This window comes from Oryctolagus cuniculus, chromosome 10 (assembly GCF_051225735.1).
Source record: "Oryctolagus cuniculus isolate XC-2025 breed Fujian yellow rabbit chromosome 10, ASM5122573v1, whole genome shotgun sequence".
In the NCBI taxonomy this organism is placed as follows: domain Eukaryota; kingdom Metazoa; phylum Chordata; class Mammalia; order Lagomorpha; family Leporidae; genus Oryctolagus; species Oryctolagus cuniculus.
In genome coordinates this window covers 84,687,123-84,707,426 of record NC_142876.1, presented here as the reverse complement: position 1 = coordinate 84,707,426, position 20,304 = coordinate 84,687,123, and the positions used below count along the sequence as shown (strand labels likewise).

The following is a 20,304-nucleotide window of genomic DNA, read 5'->3' as shown; positions in this document are numbered from 1 at the left end:
CACTCTGCCTGTCAAAAAAAAAAAAAAAAAAAAAAAGGAGAAAAAAAAAAGACACCCACAAATATTTAGCAATGGTGCAATACTCAAGTGGCATCCAACTCATACCTTTTATTCTTTTTAAACTTCTCTTTTAAAAAAATTATTTAAGGTATACAAATTTCATGTGTTTCATATATACAGATTTAGGAACATAGTGAGTATGCCCACCATACTCTCCCAGATCATTTATCCTTAAACATTTATCTTAATTTGGGTTTCATCTATAGTCAACCCTGAGAAAATGATTTGGGTACAGCTAGTTTTCTGGGGGTGATGATTCTGGAAGCACAAATAAAGAAGTAGAAAAATGAGACAGAAAAGAGGGGAAAGGTAGTAAAGTAGGCAAAATATATCAGCTTAGTGCTGTAGGCAACTTGGTCCCAGTTCTCCTGGGGAAGCCCTGAGAATCTATCTGAAGCATACATAAAATCTGTGTATCAGAGGGAATGCGGGGACATGGATACACCCACATCTCCTGATGGTGCTACAAGTTTCCCATGGTACAAGAGAGAGGTCTTAGGTAGGAGGGACCAGAGACACCACTTGATGAAATGTCAAGGACTGTGTACCAGAGCTCACGTGAGCCAAGGAGACATGGGGAGTGCATCAATGACATTCATAAATCTTTGCTTTCTCTGCTCCAAGGCAGGGTCTCTTTTGGAACTAAGAAACTTCCGAATGAGGTAAACCTGGGGGCTGCCACATGTGTAGCTCCAAAGATTACTACTCACATAGATGGCAATATAGTTATTGTCCCCTCGCGCTGTGGAGCTTTTGCAATGAAAAATATGTAAAACATTCCCATGGATGTTGGTGTCACTGGCATCCCGTGGAGCCATGCCGGATACAAACTGCAAAGTTGTACACACTGTTTCTCTCATTAACAAATCTTGTTATGAAGGCTGAATATTATTTTCAGAAGAAAAAAATAAATTACTATCCAACATTAGACAGAGGGCATTTCATAACAAGTGCAGTTAACATGTTTGCATCAGCACAACCCTAGTTCCAGGTATCTAATGGCTCACTCCCTAAATGTTCACAACAGCTGGAGCTGGGCCAGGACCCTGGAACTCCATCTGGGTCTCCCAAATGGGTGGCAGGGGCCCAAGCACTTTGGCCATCCTCACTGCTTTCCTAGGTGCACTAGCATGGAGCAGGATAGGAAGGGGAGCAGCTTCCCTTGCCTGAGTACTGTGACTTGAGCTGGTACTCATGTGGGGTGCTGGCACAGCAGGCAGCAATTCAACCCACCACACCACAACACAGACCCCTACATGAATCTTGATGGCTAAGAACCGCAATGCTGGGGTGGGCATTTGGCCTAGAGTTAAGACTATGGTTAAGATGCCCACATCTGGGCCTGGTCTTGTGGAGTAGTGGGTAAAGCCACCTGCAACACAGGCATCCCATATGGACACCAGTTCATGTCCTGGGTGTTCCACTTCTGATACAGCTCCCCGCTGATGGCCTTGAAAAAGCAGCAGAAGATGGCCTAAGTGTTTGGGTCCCTGGCACCCACATGTAAGAATAGGATGAAACTCCAGGCTTTGGCCTGGCCAAACCCTGGCCATTGTGGTCAACCAGTAGATGGATGATTTCTCCCTCCCTCCCTCCATCCCTCCCTCCCTCCATCCCTCCCTCCCTCCCTCCCTCCTTCCTTCTCTCTCTCTCTCTCTCTCTCTCTCTCTCTAACTCTGGATTTCAAATAAATCAGAAAAAAAAAATGTCCACATCCAGGGTCCAGTGTTAATGGATCAGTAGGTTAAGCCTTCATTTGCAACACCAGCATCCTATATCACAGTCTCAGGTTGAGTTCTGACAGCTCTGCCTCTGATCCAGTTTCTTGCTAATTCACAAGAAGTCAGCAGAAGATGGCCCAAGTGTTTGGGCTCTTGCCACCCATGTAGACTAGGGTGGAGTTCCTGGCTCTTGGCTTCAGCTTGGCCCAGGTCTGGCTGTTGCAGCCATCTGGGGAGTGAACCAGCCAATGGAAGATCTCTCTCTCTCTCTCTCTCTCTCTCTCTCTCTCTCTCTCTCTCTGACATTCTGACTTCCAAATAAATAAATCTTAAGAAAACAAGATGTCTGTGTCCCGTATCAGAGAGCCAAGGCGTATAACCCTGTTCTAGCTGCCAGTTCCAGCTTCCTATTGATAAGACTCTAGTAGTTAGCAGGTGATGCCTCAAGTACTTGGGTGTCTACCACCCACATGGCAGATCTGGACTGAATTCCTAGCTCCTGGTTCTGGCCCTGACTGTTGTGGCATTTGGGAAGTAAACCAATGGATGAGAACTCCCTCTCTCTCCATCCCTCTGCCTCTCAACTAAAAATTTAAAAAAGAAAAGAATCAAAATGCTTATAAAATGATAGGTTTCATCTTTAAATTCCTGTATAAAGCAAATGACAAACATTATAACTTTCATGTAAACAAATACATAGTTTAAAACAAAATTTAAAAAAATGGGGCCAGCATCATGGCACAGCTGATTAAACTACCACCTATGATGCCCGTGTCCCATTTGAGCATAAGTTTATATCCTGGCTGCTCCGCTTCCAACCCAGCTCCCTGTTAATGTGCCTGGGAAAGCAGCAGAAGATGTTGTTAAGTACTTGGGCCCCTGCCAACCAACCACATGGGAGACCCATATGGAGTTTCAGACTCCTGGCTTCAGTTTGGCCTATCCCTGGCCATTGCATCTATTTGGGGAGTCAACCAGCAAATGAAGATTCTCTTCTTAAATTGCCTTTCAAGTAAATAAATCTTTTTTAAAAATTGTTTTCCTGTTTGTAAACTATTATCACTGTTAATTGTAGACTATTGGGGAAAGAAGATAGATACCATATACATATATGCAATATATATATGAAATATATATATACACCATATATATAACATTTCTCAATTTTTTTAAAAGATTCACTTATTTATTTGAAAGGCAGAGTGATAGAGAAAGAGGGAGAGACAGAGCAAGATCTTCCATCTGCTGGTTCATTTCCCAGATGGCTACAATAGCTGGGGCTGAGCCAGGTTGAAGCCAGGAATTTTGAACATTATCTGGGCCCCATGTAGGTGGTAGGGGTGCAAGCACTTGGGTCATCTTCCTCTGGTTTCCCAGCACATTAGCAGGGAGCTGGATCAGAACTGGAGCAGCCAGGACTGGAACCAGCTCTCTGATATGGGATGTTGAATGTTGCAGGTTTGCAGCTTAGCCTGCTATGGCACAACACCACCCCCACAAGTTTAAATCTTTCTGAAAACACCTACCCCAATTTTCTTACTCCTTGAATTCTTTTTTCAAGGACTATTATGGAAGTTGAAAAACACAGGTGAAAAAAATGGTGGCATAATAGATCAGCTAATATTGCTATTGATCAGTTGTTGGAACAGACTGTCAGCAAGACAGAGGTGGTTTGCCCAGGGATTAAAAATCCATTATGTGCTAGCACAGAGTATGTGAACTGTGAGTTCTTGTGCAAGTACAGTATTATCTGCTTGTTTATGGAGGATAACTCATCCATGGGAGTAGAGAAGAATTTATAGTTAAAACACTGTAGAAAAATGACTTTGTTTCAGCGATGAGTTTCATTTTTTGGAAACTAATTTTGAATCTTTTTTTTATTTTTTTATTTTTTAATTTTTTACAGGCAGAGTGGACAGTGAGAGAGAGAGAGACAGAGAGAAAGGTCTTCCTTTGCTGTTGGTTCACCCTCCAATGGCCGCCGCGGCTGGTGCGCTGCGGCCGGCGCACCGCGCTGATCCGAAGGCAGGAGCCAGGTACTTCTCCTGATCTCCCATGGGGTGAAGGGCCCAAGCACTTGGGCCATCCTCCACTGCACTCCTGGGCCACAGCAGAGAGCTGGCCTGGAAGAGGGGCAACCGGGACAGAATCTGGCACCCCGACCGGGACTAGAACCCGGTGTGCCGGTGCCGGAAGGCGGAGGATTAGCCTAGTGAGCCACGGCGCCGGCCTTGAATCATTCTTTCTCACACTTCACTCAGAAAAAAAAAAAAAAAAAAAAACCTAGATTTTTCTTTTAACTTCCCATTTTATTTCTGCAAGCACCATGTAGTCTCTTTGCTCATCACAATGACTTTTAAAGAGATGATTTCTTGCTCTTTGGAAATGGTCTATCTATTGCCAACTTGGTCACAATAAAACTGATTTCTCATTACCCTGGCTGCAATCATTTATGCCTCTGACAGAGCCCCTTTTTGTTTTTAAAGGAAATCACAGCAGGCTAGTAGCAGTGGATTTTGGGAGAAGCTGGGGGTCGGGGAAATTAGCAAAGATATTGCTGTATGGATGCTGCATATTACAAATTGATACTTTTTCTTCCAGCTGTCTCAGACATAGGGACAATGGTTTTCTGGGGGGGGGTTACCCTGAAGATGTCAGTAGCAATGCACACTGTGTAGTTTAGGTCTCTAGCAAGCTTGCATGCTCACTGGACATTCTCAATGCACATCAGCTTCACTATGCAGCTGAAGATACAACTGTGCAGTGGTGATCTTCATTTCTTTCTCTTTTCCCATCCATCTTCCTCTTCTTTCCTTTACTTCCCGAGTTGAGCCCATGCAATGTATTTGGCATTGAATATGCAATGTCTTCATGCATTTTTATAATCTAGCGTTGGAGACAAATGGTAAACAAACGACCACACAAACATAGAATTACAAACTGTGACACGTGCTGGATGGAAAGCATGGTGCTACAGGAGAAAGCTAGTGAGCCTGGGGTGAAGTGAAGCAGAGGAAAAATCTCTCCATGGAAACCTCTCAGTGAAGGTGAAGAAGGGGAAATATGGGAGTGAGGCTGAGCATATGCAAAAGACCTGTGGTAGGTCAGCTTGCCTCGTGTGAGACACAAAAATGCTCAGTGTTGCTCAAGCATTGTTATAGCAAATGAGGGCCAGCGCTGTGGTGAAGCAGGTTAAGCCTCCTCCTGCAGCGCTGGCATCCCTTATACATGCTAGTTCAAGTCCCAGCTGTTCCACTTCCTATCCAGCTCCCTGCTTATGTGCCTGGGAAAAGCAGCAGAAGATGGCTCAAGTACCTGGGCCCCTGCACCCATGTGGAAGACCTGGAGGAAGTTCCTGGCTCCTCACTTCAGCCTGGCCCAACCCTGGCTGTTGCAGCCATTTGGGGACTAAACCAGTGGATGGAAGATCTCTCTCTCTCTCTCTCTCTCTCTCTCTCTCTCTCCTTCTCTCTCTGTATCTCTGCCTTTCAAATAATAAATAAATCTTAAAAAAAAAAAAAAAAAAAGGAAAGCTGACTGGAGAACCCTGAAGTGGAAGCAGCAGTCAGAGGTACGGTCAAGTAGGGTAAAGGGAAGAATGTAAAATGTTGAGAAATCAAACCTGCAAAAGGAACCAAATTGAAAATTAACAGAGGGGCTGGGACTGCACCCCAGTGCCCAGTACCCTGTGGGTGGTCACTTTTCACTGTGGAGGGCAGTGGTGGTCATGTTGCTGTGTCAGCCACATCGATGCTGAGAAAGGCCCAAACAATGATATTTATGCACCTTTTCCAACTGATTCTTTGAACTCTAAGGGCTCACCTGGGGACAGATCAGGAAGATGAATGTGGGGCCTGCAGCATTAAGCCTCATTTAGAAGGCTGCTGGTAGCTCTGAAGAACAAAAGGTTGTGTCCTTTTGCATGGATGCCTGCTGTCTGCTTGACACAAGATAATAAATAACAAGCCCGCTGTGGCCCCGAGCTCTTCGAAGGTTTACAACAAGGAAGGTGAAAAATGGCAAAGCGAGCTAGAGAGGGGCACGACTGATGAGGGAGCTGTAGAATTGAAATCCGGACTAATACCCATCATTCTTGCAAATGTCTCCATGCATTATCAGGAGTCCTGGGACTTGAAACAAGGCTCTTGATTCTTCGCCAGAGCAAGAAAGCCACCGTCTTCTCTCCTTCCCTCTAGCAAATCTGACTTCCTTTGGAAGCACAGTGGCATGGGAGGGGTCATGGTGAGGTTCTGATTATTCGTTGATGGAGGAATGTCGTATGTCAGCTTTTTTGTGAGAATGAACAACATTTCATCTTTCACCTTAAATGCATTAAATGTGTTCTGTCTCTGTTGAAGAAAAAAATGTACCTTATATTGAGGTCAAATATAGATTGCATAAAAATTACCATTATAACCATTAAACTTTTGGCTCATTTTTATTTATGTATGAAGTCTCATTTGTGTTTTCACTCCCCAAATGCCCTCTGGGAGCCAGGAACTTGATCCACGTGGTTGGCGAGAACCAAGCTGTCACCTGCTACCTCCCAGGGTCTGCACTAGCAGGAAGCTGGAATCAGGAGCCAGACTGGGAATCAAACTCGGATACTCTGATGTGGGATGCTAGTGTTGTAACCACTAGATTAAGCCATTGGGGTCTTAACCAGTATTTTCACAACGAGGCTAAACATCTCATTATAATCATTTTTAAGAGTGCATTGCAGTGATATTCACATTATTATGTAACATCCTACCTATTTCTTCCCCAGCAGAAACTCTATACCCATTTTCTTTAGATGACCACTGCTCTACTTTCTGCCCCTGTACATTTCACCATTCTACGCAGCTCACAATGAGTGGAATGCTATAGTGTTTGTCTTTTAGTGATTGGCATACATCACTTAGCATGTCCTCAAGATTCATCCACGTTGGCCGGCGCCGCGGCTCACTAGGCTAATCCTTCACCTTGCAGCGCCGGCATACAGGGTTCTAGTCCTGGTCAGGGCGCCGGATTCTGTCCCGGTTGCCCCTCTTCCAGGCCAGCTCTCTGCTGTGGCCCGGGAGTGCAGTGGAGGATGGCCCAAGTACTTGGGCCCTGTACCCTATGGGAGACCAGGATAAGTACCTGGCTCCTGCCATCGGATCAGCGCGATGCGCCGGCTGCAGCGCGCCGGCCACGGCGGCCATTGAAGGGTGAACCAATGGCAAAGGAAGACCTTTCTCTCTGTCTCTCTCTCTCACTGTCCACTCTGCCTGTCAAAAAAAAAAAAAAAAAATTTCATCCACGTGAATGAATGGATGTTTCAGGATTTCATTCCTTTTGAAGACTGAATAATAGGACATGTCTTCAAAAAGTTCATGGAGAATGCTTATTATGAAAAAAATTAGGCATGGATTTCAAAATTTTCTTGCAACAAAATAAACATCACTTCATTCCATCTTGCCATGAGCTTTTTGAAGTACCTTTGAAATCTATCATATACATATATGAGCATCATGTACATCAAATTTATTTATCTGTTTGTCAAGGATATCTGAGTTGTAGAAAAAGTGCCTTTGAAACACAGAGCAGAGACTTGATCATCCTCTTCCCTTACTTAATTGGGTTTTTTCCTTTCACTGTTCTCTCCTTCTTTCCTTCCCTCCCTTTCCCCCTTCATCGGTGGTACAATGGAATTTTTTTAAAAAAAGATTTGCCTATTTATTTGAAAACCAGAGTTAGAGAGAGAGAGAGAGAGACAATATTCCATCTACTAGTTCACTTCTCAGGTGGCTGTAATAGCCAGCATATGGCCAGGCTGAGGGCAGTGGCTTTATTTGCTACACCACAATGCCATTCCCAGCAGTGGGATGGAGTTTGATTAAAGTTTGTCATTAAAAGGAATCTTCAGCAAGTGCCAGAGCTTTGGTGTAGTGGGTAAAGCTGCTGTCTGTAGTGTCCACATCTCGTATGGGTGCTGGTTTGAGTCCCGGTTGTTCCACTTCCAATCTAGCTCCCTGCTAATGCACCTGGGAAAGCAGTGGAGGATGACCCAAATGCCTGGGTCCTTCCACCCATGTGAGAGACCAGGAGGAAGTTCCTGGCTCATGGCTTCAGCCTGGTTCTTGTGGCCATATGGAGAGTGAACCAGCAAATGGAAGACTTCTCTCCCTTTCTGTAACTCTGACTTTTAAATAAATAAATAAATCTTAAAAAAAAAAGAAATTGCCAAAGTGTATTCCCAACTGGTGATGACTTCCTTTTGAGAGTCATTGGTTTACCTTTAAAAAGCCAAGAGTTTAGACACAATTCTGACATTTAAATCGTAGGGTGGTAGTTTAGACTAAGTGGGCAAGTACATAAGTTTGATGGATCAGTCATGCATCTAGGGCCTGATGTCAAATGGTTACAATTTCTCTTATTCATGTGGAGGTACCCAGGTGAACAGAGAAGGGGGCTTTGGAGTCAAGAGGAAGTTTTTAATGACAGTTTCCATCATCATTCTTGAAGGCTTGAACCAAGATGCATTGTAGAATGAAAGGAGAAGGGAGTAGATTCTCTGAGAGATTAGGTGATAGTTTGGGGAACAATGATAAATAACAAGTTAGACAAGAGGCGGGCTTCTTCACTAAGCAGACTTCAAAGGTGGAGGAACTGTGAGAAACACTCAAGTTGGGCCCAGCATTGTGGCACAGTGGATAAAGATGCTGCCCTTGAGGCTACCAGCATCCCATATGGGAGCCGGTTAGAGTCCCAGCTGCTCTACTTCTGATCCAGCTCTGTGCTAATGTGCCTGGGCAAGGAATGGAACATGACCCAAGTGCTTTGGCCTGTCCCAGCCCTGGCCATTGTGGCCATCTGGGGAGTGAACTAGTGGGTGGAAGATATCTCTCTGTTTTCCCCCCTCTCTCTCTCCAACTCTGAGTTTCAAATAAATATGTAAATCTTTAAAAAAATTTTAAATATCAAGTTGATAAAGTAAGATGCTTATAAAGAAAAATCTATTTATGGATATTAATTATTTGAAGAATTATTATTTAGGTTTAGCTGGAAGACTGTGGTTTAATGGTAGACATTATTGTTTAAATGATTGATGTGAAAATCATGAACTTCATTTATATTTTCTCATTATTTCATGTACTGCATAGAATAAACAGCTTCAGTTGCCCTTGATTACAACAATAGTCAGAGGCAAGGGAAAAAATCACCTGCTGTCATCATCTGTGCCAGGTAAGTGTCACAAGGGTGACCTATAATTATCCATTGCCACTTCAGTAGAGGGGAACAATTATAGCAAGGGCACTTCTGTGTCATATTTCAATATAATCTGCTTGGGGACTGATGAATTGTAAATGCATGGGGCACAAGGTCTTAGAATAATTTCCATACCCAATGGGGTAGAGATCTTTGTCAGAGAATGTGAGAATTAGTGGAGCAACATTTCATTCTGACTATTTTTATATATGTCTTGGAAACCTAGCCAGAGTTTCATCTTGGGTCAAATATTGAATAAAACCCAATTATGGGAGACAGTTGATTGGTTCCTTGAAAGTCTGGGCAGGTATAGCTCAACTTGCTCATGGAGCAGGTTAAGGAATTAAATGAGATCATGTGCATGGCTCAGCTAGACACAGGTCAGCAACAAAAGATTTATACGGTGATGAAAGTTGCAGTAGTAGCCATAATTATTCACCAGAAATGATATTAGAAAACAGATTATTTTCAATATTTCTAGAGATAGTCAGTCATCATATAGATTTTTTCCTGTGCATTTGTAAATTGTTTATCACATCTAAAATTACCCCCTTATGATTTCTGCTGCCTTGTATTCTTGCCTCATGTAATCCCCTCCCTCTGAGCATGGGCTGACAAAAGACAGGGGATGTTATCTCATAGACTAGGTTAGAAGAGAGAGAGAGAGAGAGAATGAGAATGAGAGAGAATGAGAATCTTCCATCAGCTGGTTCATTCCTTAAATAACCACAATGTCTGGGGATGTGCCGGGCCAATTTCAGGAGCTAAAACTCCATCCAGGTCTCCCACAAGGATGGAAGGGGCCCAAGCATGTGGATCATCGTCTGCAACTTTCCCAGGCACATTAGTAGGAAGCTGGATGGGAGGTGGAGCAGCCGGGACTCCAACTAGAGCCAAGATATAGGACACTGGTATCCATGGGCAGCAGGTTAACCAGCTGTACCACAACGCCAGCCCCATGGCTTCTACTTTGGGTATGCTCCCTCACTCTTTTATTTTAGCTCCTTCTGGAAACCAGGGGCCATGTTGCAAACTCCCATGAGAAAAGGCTCAATGTGGAAAGCACATGAGGATGGCCTCTAGGCAGCAGAAAGAGAAGAATTAGGCCCCTCACCTCCACATCTGGTGAGAAACTATCTAAAGCTTAGCCCTTTTGTGCTGCAAAATATGTAACAAAATATCACAAACCGGGTAATTTATAAGGAAGAGAACTGGAAGTGGTTGTTTAGCCTAGTTGTTAAGATGTCTATGTCCCACCTCAGAGTATGTGGGTATGGTTCTTATCTCTAACTCCCACCTTCAGCTTCTTGCAATGCATAGCCTGGGAAGCAGTGATGAATGATGAAGTTTATGAGTTCCTGCTGCCCTTATGAGAAACCTGGGTTGAGTTCGCAGCCTCCAGTTCTTGTGGGCTTTTGGGGAGTGAACCAGTGGAACCAGTGGATGGGAACTTTCTGTATATCAAATAAATTTCTAAAAAATAATTTTTTTAATTAATAACAATTTTATTTCTTACAGTTCTAGAGGCTGGGAAGTTCAAGATGAAGATTTCAGCAGATTCAGTATCTGATGAGGACTCAGTTTCTGCTTCTAAGATGGTGCCTTAAATGCTGTGTCCTTATGTGGTGGAAGGCAAAAGGCACAAGGCTGAATATTTTGTGAAGTCTCTTTTATGAAGCCCTCATTCTCATTAGTGAAGGAGAAGCCATCATGAACCAGCTGTCTCCTAAAGACTCCTTTCTTTTCTTTTTTAAAGATTTATTTACTTATTTATTTATTTGAAGGGCAGAGTGAGAGGGAAGTGGGGGAGAGAGAGAGGAAGAGGGGAGAGAGAATGAGCTTCCATCAGCTGGTTCACTCCACAAATGGCACCAGTAGCTGAGGTTGGGCCAGGCTAAAGCCAGGAACCAGGAACTCCAGGGGCCCAAGCACTTGGGCCATTTCTGCTGCTTTCCCAGGTGCATTAGCAAGGAGCTGAATCAGAAGTAAAGCAGATGAGACTTGAATTTTCACTCTGATATGAGATACTGGCATCACAATTGGTGGCTTAACCCCCTGTGCCACAATGCCAGACCCAAGGACCCTCTTTTTTTCCTCAGAAACCTTTTATTTAAGGAATACAAACTTCATGCATTTCATAAATATAACTTTAGGAATATAGTGATTCTTCCCACTGTACCTGCTGTCCCACCCACACTCCCAACCCTCCTACTCTTCCCTCTCCTATTCTCATTCTTATTTTTTACTAAGTTAATTTTCAATTAACTGTATACATTATGATTAAATCTATACTAAGTAAAGAGTTCAAAAACCCTATTCTTCAACAGTCAAGTCACTGCATCTCGAAGTGTTAATTTCACTTCTATAGATTACCTTTTAGCTGCTCTATTGGTTATCACAGATCAGGGAGAACATATGGTATTTGTCCTTTTGGAACTTTTTTCACTAAGTATGATATTGTCCAGACTCGTTCATTTTGTTGCAAATGACAGTATTTATTTTTTACTGCTGTGTAGTATTCCACAATATACATACCCCATAATTTCTTTATCCAGCCTTTAGTTGATGGACATTTGAGTTGATTCCCTGTCTTAGCTATTGTTAATTAAGCTGCAGTAAATGTGAGGGTGCATATAGCTCTTTATATGCTACTTTCATTTCCCTTGGGTAAATTCCCAGGAATGGGATGGCTGGATCATATGTTAGGTCTAAATTCAGATTTCTGAGGTATCTTCATACTGTCTTCCACAGTGGCTGTACCAGTTTACATTCCCACCCACAGTGGATTAGGGTACCTTTTTCCCCACATCCTCACCAGCATTTGTTGTTTGTTGATTTCTGTATGAAAGCCTTTTTAACTGGGCCTGCTTTCCCAGGCCACAGCAGAGAGCTGGACTGGAAGTGGAGCAGCCAGGACATGAACCAGCACCCATATGGGATGCCAGCATTGCAGGTGGTGGTTTTATCCACTATGCCACAGCGCCAGCACATTTTCATCACTTTATATATTCTGTTTATTAATCCTTTATCATTTAAATAGTTTGCAAATAATTTCTCCCATTCTCTAGGTTGCCTCATCACTTTGCTGAGTGTTTCTTTGTAGAACAGAAGCTTTTCTGGCCAGCACTGTGACTCAATAGGCTAATCCTCCACCTGCGGTGCCGGCACCCCGGGTTCTAGTCCCAGTCAGGGTGCCAGATTCTATCCTGGTTGTCCCTCTTCCAATCCAGCTCTCTGCTGTGGCCTGGGAGTGCAGTGGAGGATGGCCCAAGTCCTTGGGTCCTGCACCTGCATAGGAGACCAGGAGAAGCACCTGGCTCCTGGCTTCGGATCAGCGTGGTGCGCCGGACGCAGCGCGCTGGCCGCAGTGGCCATTGGAGAGTGAACCAACGGTAAAGGAAGACCTTTGTCTCTCTCTCTCTCTCTCACTGTCCACTCTGCCTGTCAAAAAAAAAAAAAAAAAGAATAGAAAGAACAGAAGCTTTTCAATTTGATGCAATCCCATTTGTCAATTTTGGCTTTGATTGCCTGTGCCTCTGGGGTCTTCCAAGAACTCTTTGCCAATGCCAATGTCCTGCAGGGTTTCCTCAATGTTCTCTAATAATTTCATGGTATCAGGCCATAGATTTAGGTCTTTAATCCATTTTTAGTGTATTTTTATGTAAGGTTTAAGGTTGGAGTCTTGCTTTATACTTCTGCATGTGGAGATTCAGTTTTCCCAGCACCTTTTGTTGAAGACACTGTTGTTGCTCCATGGATTAATTTTAGTTCCTTTGTCAAAGATAAGTTGGTTGTAGATGTGTGGGTTGATTTCTGGCATTTCTATTCTGTTCCTTTGGTCTATCCATCTGTTTTTGTACCAGTACCAGGTTGTTTTGATTATAGCTGCCCTGTAGTATGTCTTGAAATCTGATATTGTGATGGCTCAGACTTTCTTTTTGTTGTATAAGATTACTTTAGCTATTCAGGGTCTCCTGTGTTTCCATATGAATTTCAGTGTCATATTTTCTATATCTGAGAATGTCCTTGGTTTTTTGATTTGTGTCACATTGAATCTATAAATTGCTTTTGGTAGTATGGACATTTTGATGATATTGATTCTTCCAATCCATGAACATGGAAGATTTTTCCATTTGTTTGTATCTTCTTTGATTTCTTTCTTTAATGTTTTGTAATTCTCATAATAGAGATCTTTGACATCCTTGGTTAAATTTATTCCAAGGTATTTGATTTTTTTTTGTAGCTGTTGTGAATGAAATTGATCTTAGAAATATTTTCTCAGTTGTGGCATTGTCTGTGTATACAAAGGCTATTGGTTTTTGTGTGTTGATTTTATATCTTGCCACTTTACCGAACTCTATGAGTTCCATAGACCCAATTGGTGGAGTCTTTTGGATCCCCTTATGTAGAATCATGTTATCTGCTAATAGGGATAGTTTGACTTCCTTCTTCCCAATTTGTATTCCCTTGATTTTTTTTTCTTTTTTTTTCTTTTTTTCTTTTCTTTTTTTTTTTTTTTTTTTTTTTTGCTTACCTGATGGCTCTGGCTAAAACATTTAGGACTGTATTGATAGCAATGGTGAGAGTGGGCATCCTTGTCTGGTACTGAATCTCAGTGGAAATGCTTCCAACTTTTCCCCATTCAATAGGACATTAGCCATGAATTTGTCTTAAATTTATTATGTTGAAGAATGTTCCTTTTATATCCAATTTGCTTAAAGTTTTCATCATGAAAGGGTGTTTTATTTTATCAGATGCTTTCTCTGCATCTATTGAGATAATCATATGGTTTTTATTCTTATATTGTTAATGCAATGTATCATATTGATTGATTTGTTAATGTTCAACCATTACTGCATACCAAGAATAAATTCCACTTGGTCTAGGTGAATGATCTTTCTGATGTGTTGTTGGATTCATTGGCTGGTATTTTGTTGGGGATTTTTGCATCTATGTTCTTCAGGGAAACTGGTCTGTAGTTCTCTTTTTTTCTCTCTGTTGTATCTTATTTTTTTAAGTTATTTTATTTACTTGAAATACAGAGTTACAGAGAGAGGTAGAGACAGAAAGAGAGGTCTTCCATCTGCTGGTTCATTCCCCAGATGGCTGCAACTGTGCCAATCTGAAGCCAGGAGCCAGGAGCTTCTTCCAGGTCTCCCACATGGGTGCAGGGGTCCAAGAACTTGGGCCATCTTCTACTGCTTTCCCAGGCCATAGCAGAGAGCTGGATCGGAAGAGGAGCAGCCAGGATTCGAAACGCCACCCATATCGGATGCTGGTGCTTCAGGCCAGGGCTTTAACCCACTGTGCCACAGCACTGGCCCCTCTGTTGTATCTTATTTCAGATTTAGGAATTAAGGTGATGCTGGCTTCATAGAAGGAGTTTGGGAGGATTCCCTCCCTTTCAATTGTTTTGAATAACTTGAGAAGAATTGGAGTTAGTTCTTTTTTAAATGTCTGGTAGAATTCATCAGTGAAACCATCCTTTCCTGGGCTTTTCTTTGCTAGGAGGGTCCTTTTTACTGATTCAGATTCTATCTCAGTTATTGGTCTGTTTAGGTTTTCTATCTTCATGGCTCAATTTATGTAGGTTGTATGTGTCTAGGAATCTATCCATTTCTTCTGGGTTTCCCAATTTGTTGGCATACAGTTCTCGGTAATAATTTCTGAAGATTACTTTTATTTATTTATTTATTACTTTTATTACTTTTTATTTTTTAAAAAGATTTAATTTATTTGAAAGAGGACCACAGAGAGAGGAGAATCAGAGAGAGAGAGAGAGAGAGAGAGAGAGAGAGAGGTGTCTTCCATCCACTGGCATACTTCCCAATTAGCCGCAATGGCTGGAGCTGCACCAATAAAGCCAGGAGCCAGGAGCTTCTTCTGAGTCTCCCATGTGGGTGCAGGGACTCAAGGGCATAGACCATCTTCCACTGCTTTCCCAGGCCATAGCAGAGAGCTGAATTGGAAGTAGAGCACTCGAGACTCGAACCAGTGCCCATATGGAATGCCGGCACTGCAGGTGGCAGCTTTACCTGCTATGCCACAGCCCTTGAAGATTCTTTTTATTTCTGTGGTGTCTGTTGTTACATTTCCTTTTTCATCTCTAATTTTATTGATTTGCATCTTTTCACTTTTTTTTTGTTAATTGGGCCAATGGTGTGTCAATTTTGTTTATTTTTTCAAAAAACAGCTTTTCATTTAGCTGATATTGTGTATTTTTTTGTTTTACTTCTGTTTATTCTCTAATTTTAATTTTTTTTTTTTACTAGTTTTGAGTTTGGTTTGTTGTTTGTTATTTGCATTGGTAGCTCATTTATTTGGTGCTTTCCAAATCTTGATGTAGGGACCGATTGCTATAAACTTTCCTCTTAACACTGTTTTTGTTGTGTCCCATAAGTTTTGATATGTTGTATTGTCATCTTCATTCATTTCCAGACTTTTTTTTATTTCTTTTTTGATTTCTTCAGTGATGTTCAGTTTCCATATGCTTATGTGTGTTCTAGAGATTCTTGAGTTGTTGATTTCCAGCTTCATTCCATTGTGGTCTGAGAAGATGCTAGTATGATTTTGATTTTTTTTTTTTTTTAACTTGCTGAGACTTGGTTTATGGCCTAGCATGTGGTCAACCCTAGAGAAAGTCCATGCACTGGTGAGAAGAATGTGTATTCTACATCAGCAGGATAAAAGTTCTGTCTGTCCATTGCTGAAAGTGGAGTATTGAAGTCCCCCATTACTATGGTATTGGAGTCTATGTCTCCCTTTAGATCCATTAATGTTTCTTTTAAATAGCCAGGTGCCCTGTAATTAGGTGCATAGACAATTTATATTAGTCACATCTTCCTGTTGAAGTAATCGCTTAGTCATTACAAGAGTGACCTTCTTTGTCTAGTTTGCCTGATATTAAGATCTTTTTCGGTTTCTGTTAGCATGGAATATCTTTTTCCATCGTTTCACTTTAAGTCTGCCCAAAGTTCCAGCCACACCCTGTGCCCTCCCATGCAGCCACAATGTTTTCACAGTCCCAGCACACTGGCTTCCACAGTCAGGAGCTCTCGGCTCCTTGTCAGTTCTCCCAGCCAGACTCGGGCATCTGCTCTTAGCTGATTGCTGGCTGCGTGGACATGAGCTGGTGCAGCTGTTCTATTTGTCCAAAATGGTGTCTGCCCTCTCTCAGCTAGTTACAGGACATGGGAGAGAGAAATGTGCCCCCTTTTCCCCCCTCTAGGTTGGCAGGTACACTGTCCCCAACAGGGATCCATGCCAGAATCCCGCCAGGCTCTTCTCACAGCTTTATCACCAGTGGCTTGGGCTGCTGCTGTCTGGTCTCACCTCACTCCAAAGCTGGCGCTGAGACTCTCGCCTCCTGGGGTCCTTAGTTGTGTGCGTCCACAGTGTCCCTCTAATTTGCGTCGAATTTCCTCTGCCATTTTCTCCCTAATTCTTCCCTGAGATTGCTCACACTTTTTTTTTTTTAAGCTATCTTCTCCTGGACTAGAACAGTAACTCCCTCTCTATTCTGCCATCTTGACAACTCTCAAGGCCCGTCTTAATAACATCACTTTGTGATTAAGTTTCAACATAGGAATTTTGGAGGACAAAGTTCAGATTACAGGAATTACTAATTTTCAATAAAGATCAGTAAGAGATTGGTGCTCAGACCTCAGCCCTGTTGAAGATTATGTCCGTGATTTTTGTTTAAATCAGGGTCTTTTGTGACGTGCCTTTTAGCACTTGCTAATTTTTTAAAATATGATGAAGATTTATGAGCTTGTTTAAAAGTAAACTTGGGTTACAGATTTTACTGAGAGGAAATGTTATTATCATAACGTTACAGGTATAATGCAAATCAGTGTTTCCCACATTGCTTGTACCTTTTAAAATGAAAAGATTTGAGGGCATATGCTGTCTGCACTGTGGTGATAATGATGCTGTAGAATGAGAGATTTGAAGACGTATCCTGCCTGTAGTGTGGTGATAATGGTGATGCATTCAAAGTTCATCTAAAAAGCATGCCTAAGTAGTCATCAATCTTTCTCTTAGCACGCCATGAAAAGGAGGCCCCAGGTCATGTTTTAATATCTGTATTTCCTTAAGGACTTCTAGTGGCTTCATGAAATACCTGGAAAAGCTTTTAACTTTATACAAAAAAAAAAAGAAAAAAAAAAGGAATATACTTTTCATCTTGATTCTGAAAGGCCCTGATGAATTATATTCCCCTTCAGGTTACCAGAAAATGACAAGATAGCTTCTCTTTACAAAGTTAAAGGCAATCATTACATTAAAGAGGAAAGGGTTTTTCCCATAATTTTAGACCAAAGGATGTAGGAAGTCAAAATTAAAATCAGAATTCTGGGTCAAGTTTTCTCTAAAGGGAAGGGGTTCTTTCTGAAACTTGCAAGATGTTAGCAAGTAGAAATAAGATCTACATTCACTTAGGGTGGTATAGTAGTACTGCAAAGTGATATACACCTTAATAATTTATCATTCTCTCATAACATTTAGAATCTATAACATAAATAGAAAAATTCAGAAAAAGATTAATATTTTCTATATGCTAAGCACTAGGCTACATACTCTTCATGTATACACATATTATTCAATCCTCATCATGCTGCAAGATACTCATATATCTAAAAAATTTTCTTGGATATAATTTACATTAACAAATACATCCATTTTAATTATTCAAGTTAATGAATTTTGGTAAACATATACACCCGTGCACCCTCCACCCTTCACCATAACAACAGTTGCGATTATGTCCATCATTGCAAAATAGTTTTTTGTGCCCCCTTGGTAGTCAATCTGTGGCCCTACCACAGCCCCTGGAAACCACTGATGCACTGTCATAATTTTGTCTTTCATCGAATCTCATTTGAATGGATTGCAAGGAAGGTAGCCTTTTGTATCTGTTTTTCACTTAGCAGGTTTTGAGACTGATCCACATTGTTACATGTATCCATAGCTCATTTCTTTTTAATTGCTGCGTAATATTTCATTGAAAAGAGTCACCATAATATGGTTATTCACTCACAAGTTGATGGTTACTGAGGGTGTTTACATTTTTTGCCTATTATGGATAAAGCTGCTTTGAGCAATAATTTAAAAATAGTTGTGTGAACCTATGTTTATTTCTGTTGTTAAATACTTAAGAGGAACACTGGATTTCATAGTGGTTATACCATATTGTATGGCTGACATCAGTGTAACAGTAGCTCTTCATCCTTGATATCAGTTAGTTTTTTAAAATATAAGCACCCTAATGAATGTGTTGTTGTACTCATGGTGGTTTTCAGTGATGTGGTAGCACCCAGTGATTGTTTCTTTGCTTTTATTGATTGATTTATTTTGAAATTCAGTGTGAGACAGGTGGAGACAGAAAGAGATCTTTTTATTTTTTTAATTTGGCAGGTATAGTTATATACCGTGAGAGAAAGACAGAGAAAGGTCTTCCTTCTGCTGGTTCACTCCCCAAATGGCTGCTATAGCTAGTGCTGCACCAATCCCAAGCCAGGAGCCAGGTGCTTCTTCCTGGTCTCCCATGTGGGTGCAGGGCCCAAGGACCTGGACCATCCTCCACTGCCCTCCTAGGCCACAGCAGAGAGCTGGACTGGAAGAGGAGCAACCAGGACTAGAACCTGGCGCTCATATGGATTGCCAGCGCTGCAGCTGGAGGATTAACCAAGTGAGCCATGGCGCTGGCCCCTGAAAGAGATCTTTTATCCACTGGTTCATTCCCCAGATGGCTGCAATGACCAGCGCTAAGCCAGGCCTGCGCTAGAAGTCTTGCGTTCCATCCAGGTTTCCCACATGGGGAGCAGGGGCCCAAACACTTGGGTCACTTTCTGCTGTTTTTCCCTGGACATTGGCAGAGAACTGGTTTGAAGTGGAGCAGCCAAGACATGAACCAGCACCCATATGGGATGGTGGTGTTGTAAGCAGTGGCTTTACCTGGTATGCCACAACTCTGGCCCACTGAGTGATTCTTGCAGTGTTCATACCTTGTGTAGTCCAATCTCATATTAAATATTGATGACCCGTGTAACAAATGGGCTATTGGAGGTGTGACAACTTGAGTGACTTCTAGGGCCAGATCATAAAAGACATTGTAGTTTCTGTCTTGTTCTAGATCACTCACTCTGGCGAAAACCAGCTGCCATGTCATGAGGACCCTCAGCCTGTACTGTGGCAAGGTCCAGGTGGTGAGGAACTATAGCTATCTGCCAGTAGGCAGCAAGAATTTGGAGAGAGCTCCCTTGGAAGTGTATCCTCCCCAGTCCCAATTATGTCTTATGACAGAGGAATTTCAGGAGAAACCGTGAGTCTGAGCCACCCAGCTAAACAATTCTTGGATTCTTGACCCACAGTGTGGGAGGTAACAATTTGCATTGTTGCATTAAGCTGATAAGTTTTGGGGTGATTTCTTATGCAGAACTACACAAGATAGGTTTTTTTTTTTTTTAAGACTTATTTATTTAGTCATTTGAAAGTCAGAGTTACGGAGAGGGCGAGGGTGAGGGCGAGGGCAAGGGCAAGGGCGAGGGTGAGGGCACGCTTCCATCCGGTGGTTCACTCCCCAATTGGTCGCAACAGCCAGAGCTGTGCCGACCTGAAGCCAGAAGCCAGGAGCTTCTTTCGGGTCTCCCACGCGGGTGCAGGGGCCCAAGGACTTGGGCCATCTTCTACGGCTTTTCCAGACCACAGCAGAGAGCTGGATTGGAAGTGGAACAGCTGGGTCTCGAACCGGCACCCATATGGGATGCCGGCACTTGAGGCCAGGGCATTAACCCGCTGCGCCACAGCGCCGGCCCCCATACAAGATAGGTTTTGATCCTTGGAGATGGGGTGCTGGTGGAACTCCTGAGCTTTGGGGGTGGGCAGTAGGTAGATGAAAGGACTGTGAGAGGATGGTCAGACAAAGTCTACTGATAGAACCCTGCTGGAATTGAGCACAGCCAGTGAGGATTTACAGGAAAAATGTGGTAGGCAGAATTCTAAAGACCCTCAGGATTCTTGACCCCTACTGTACTTCTTTTGCATAGTTGTTCCTCTTGAGCTGGGGGCAGGACTAGTGAGTGTGAGGAATATTACTGCAGTGAGTAGGTTGCATTATCCAGCCAAAGAGATTTTGCAGATGTAATTAGGGTCCCTAATCAGTTGACTCTGAATTGATGAAGACGTAAATTATCTTAGTCTGGGAGGGCCTTACCAAATCATGTGACTTTTTAAAAAAGACTTATTTACTTACTTGAGAGGCAGAGATACAGACAGAGGTAGAGACAGAGAG

The 20,304-nt window shown here is 42.4% G+C and overlaps 1 long non-coding RNA gene across 2 annotated transcripts in view; it reads left to right on the top strand.

Annotated features, from left to right (window-relative positions):
• Positions 1–10,827, top strand: part of LOC149124320 (uncharacterized) — a 61,253-nt gene extending 50,426 nt beyond the window's left edge. For both annotated transcript variants that reach the window (XR_016215161.1, XR_016215160.1), the window contains exons 3-4: positions 8,909–8,990; positions 10,533–10,827. This is a non-coding gene — a long non-coding RNA (uncharacterized LOC149124320). The remainder of the gene's footprint in view (positions 1–8,908; positions 8,991–10,532) is intronic.
• The last annotated feature ends 9,477 nt before the right edge of the window (positions 10,828–20,304 follow it).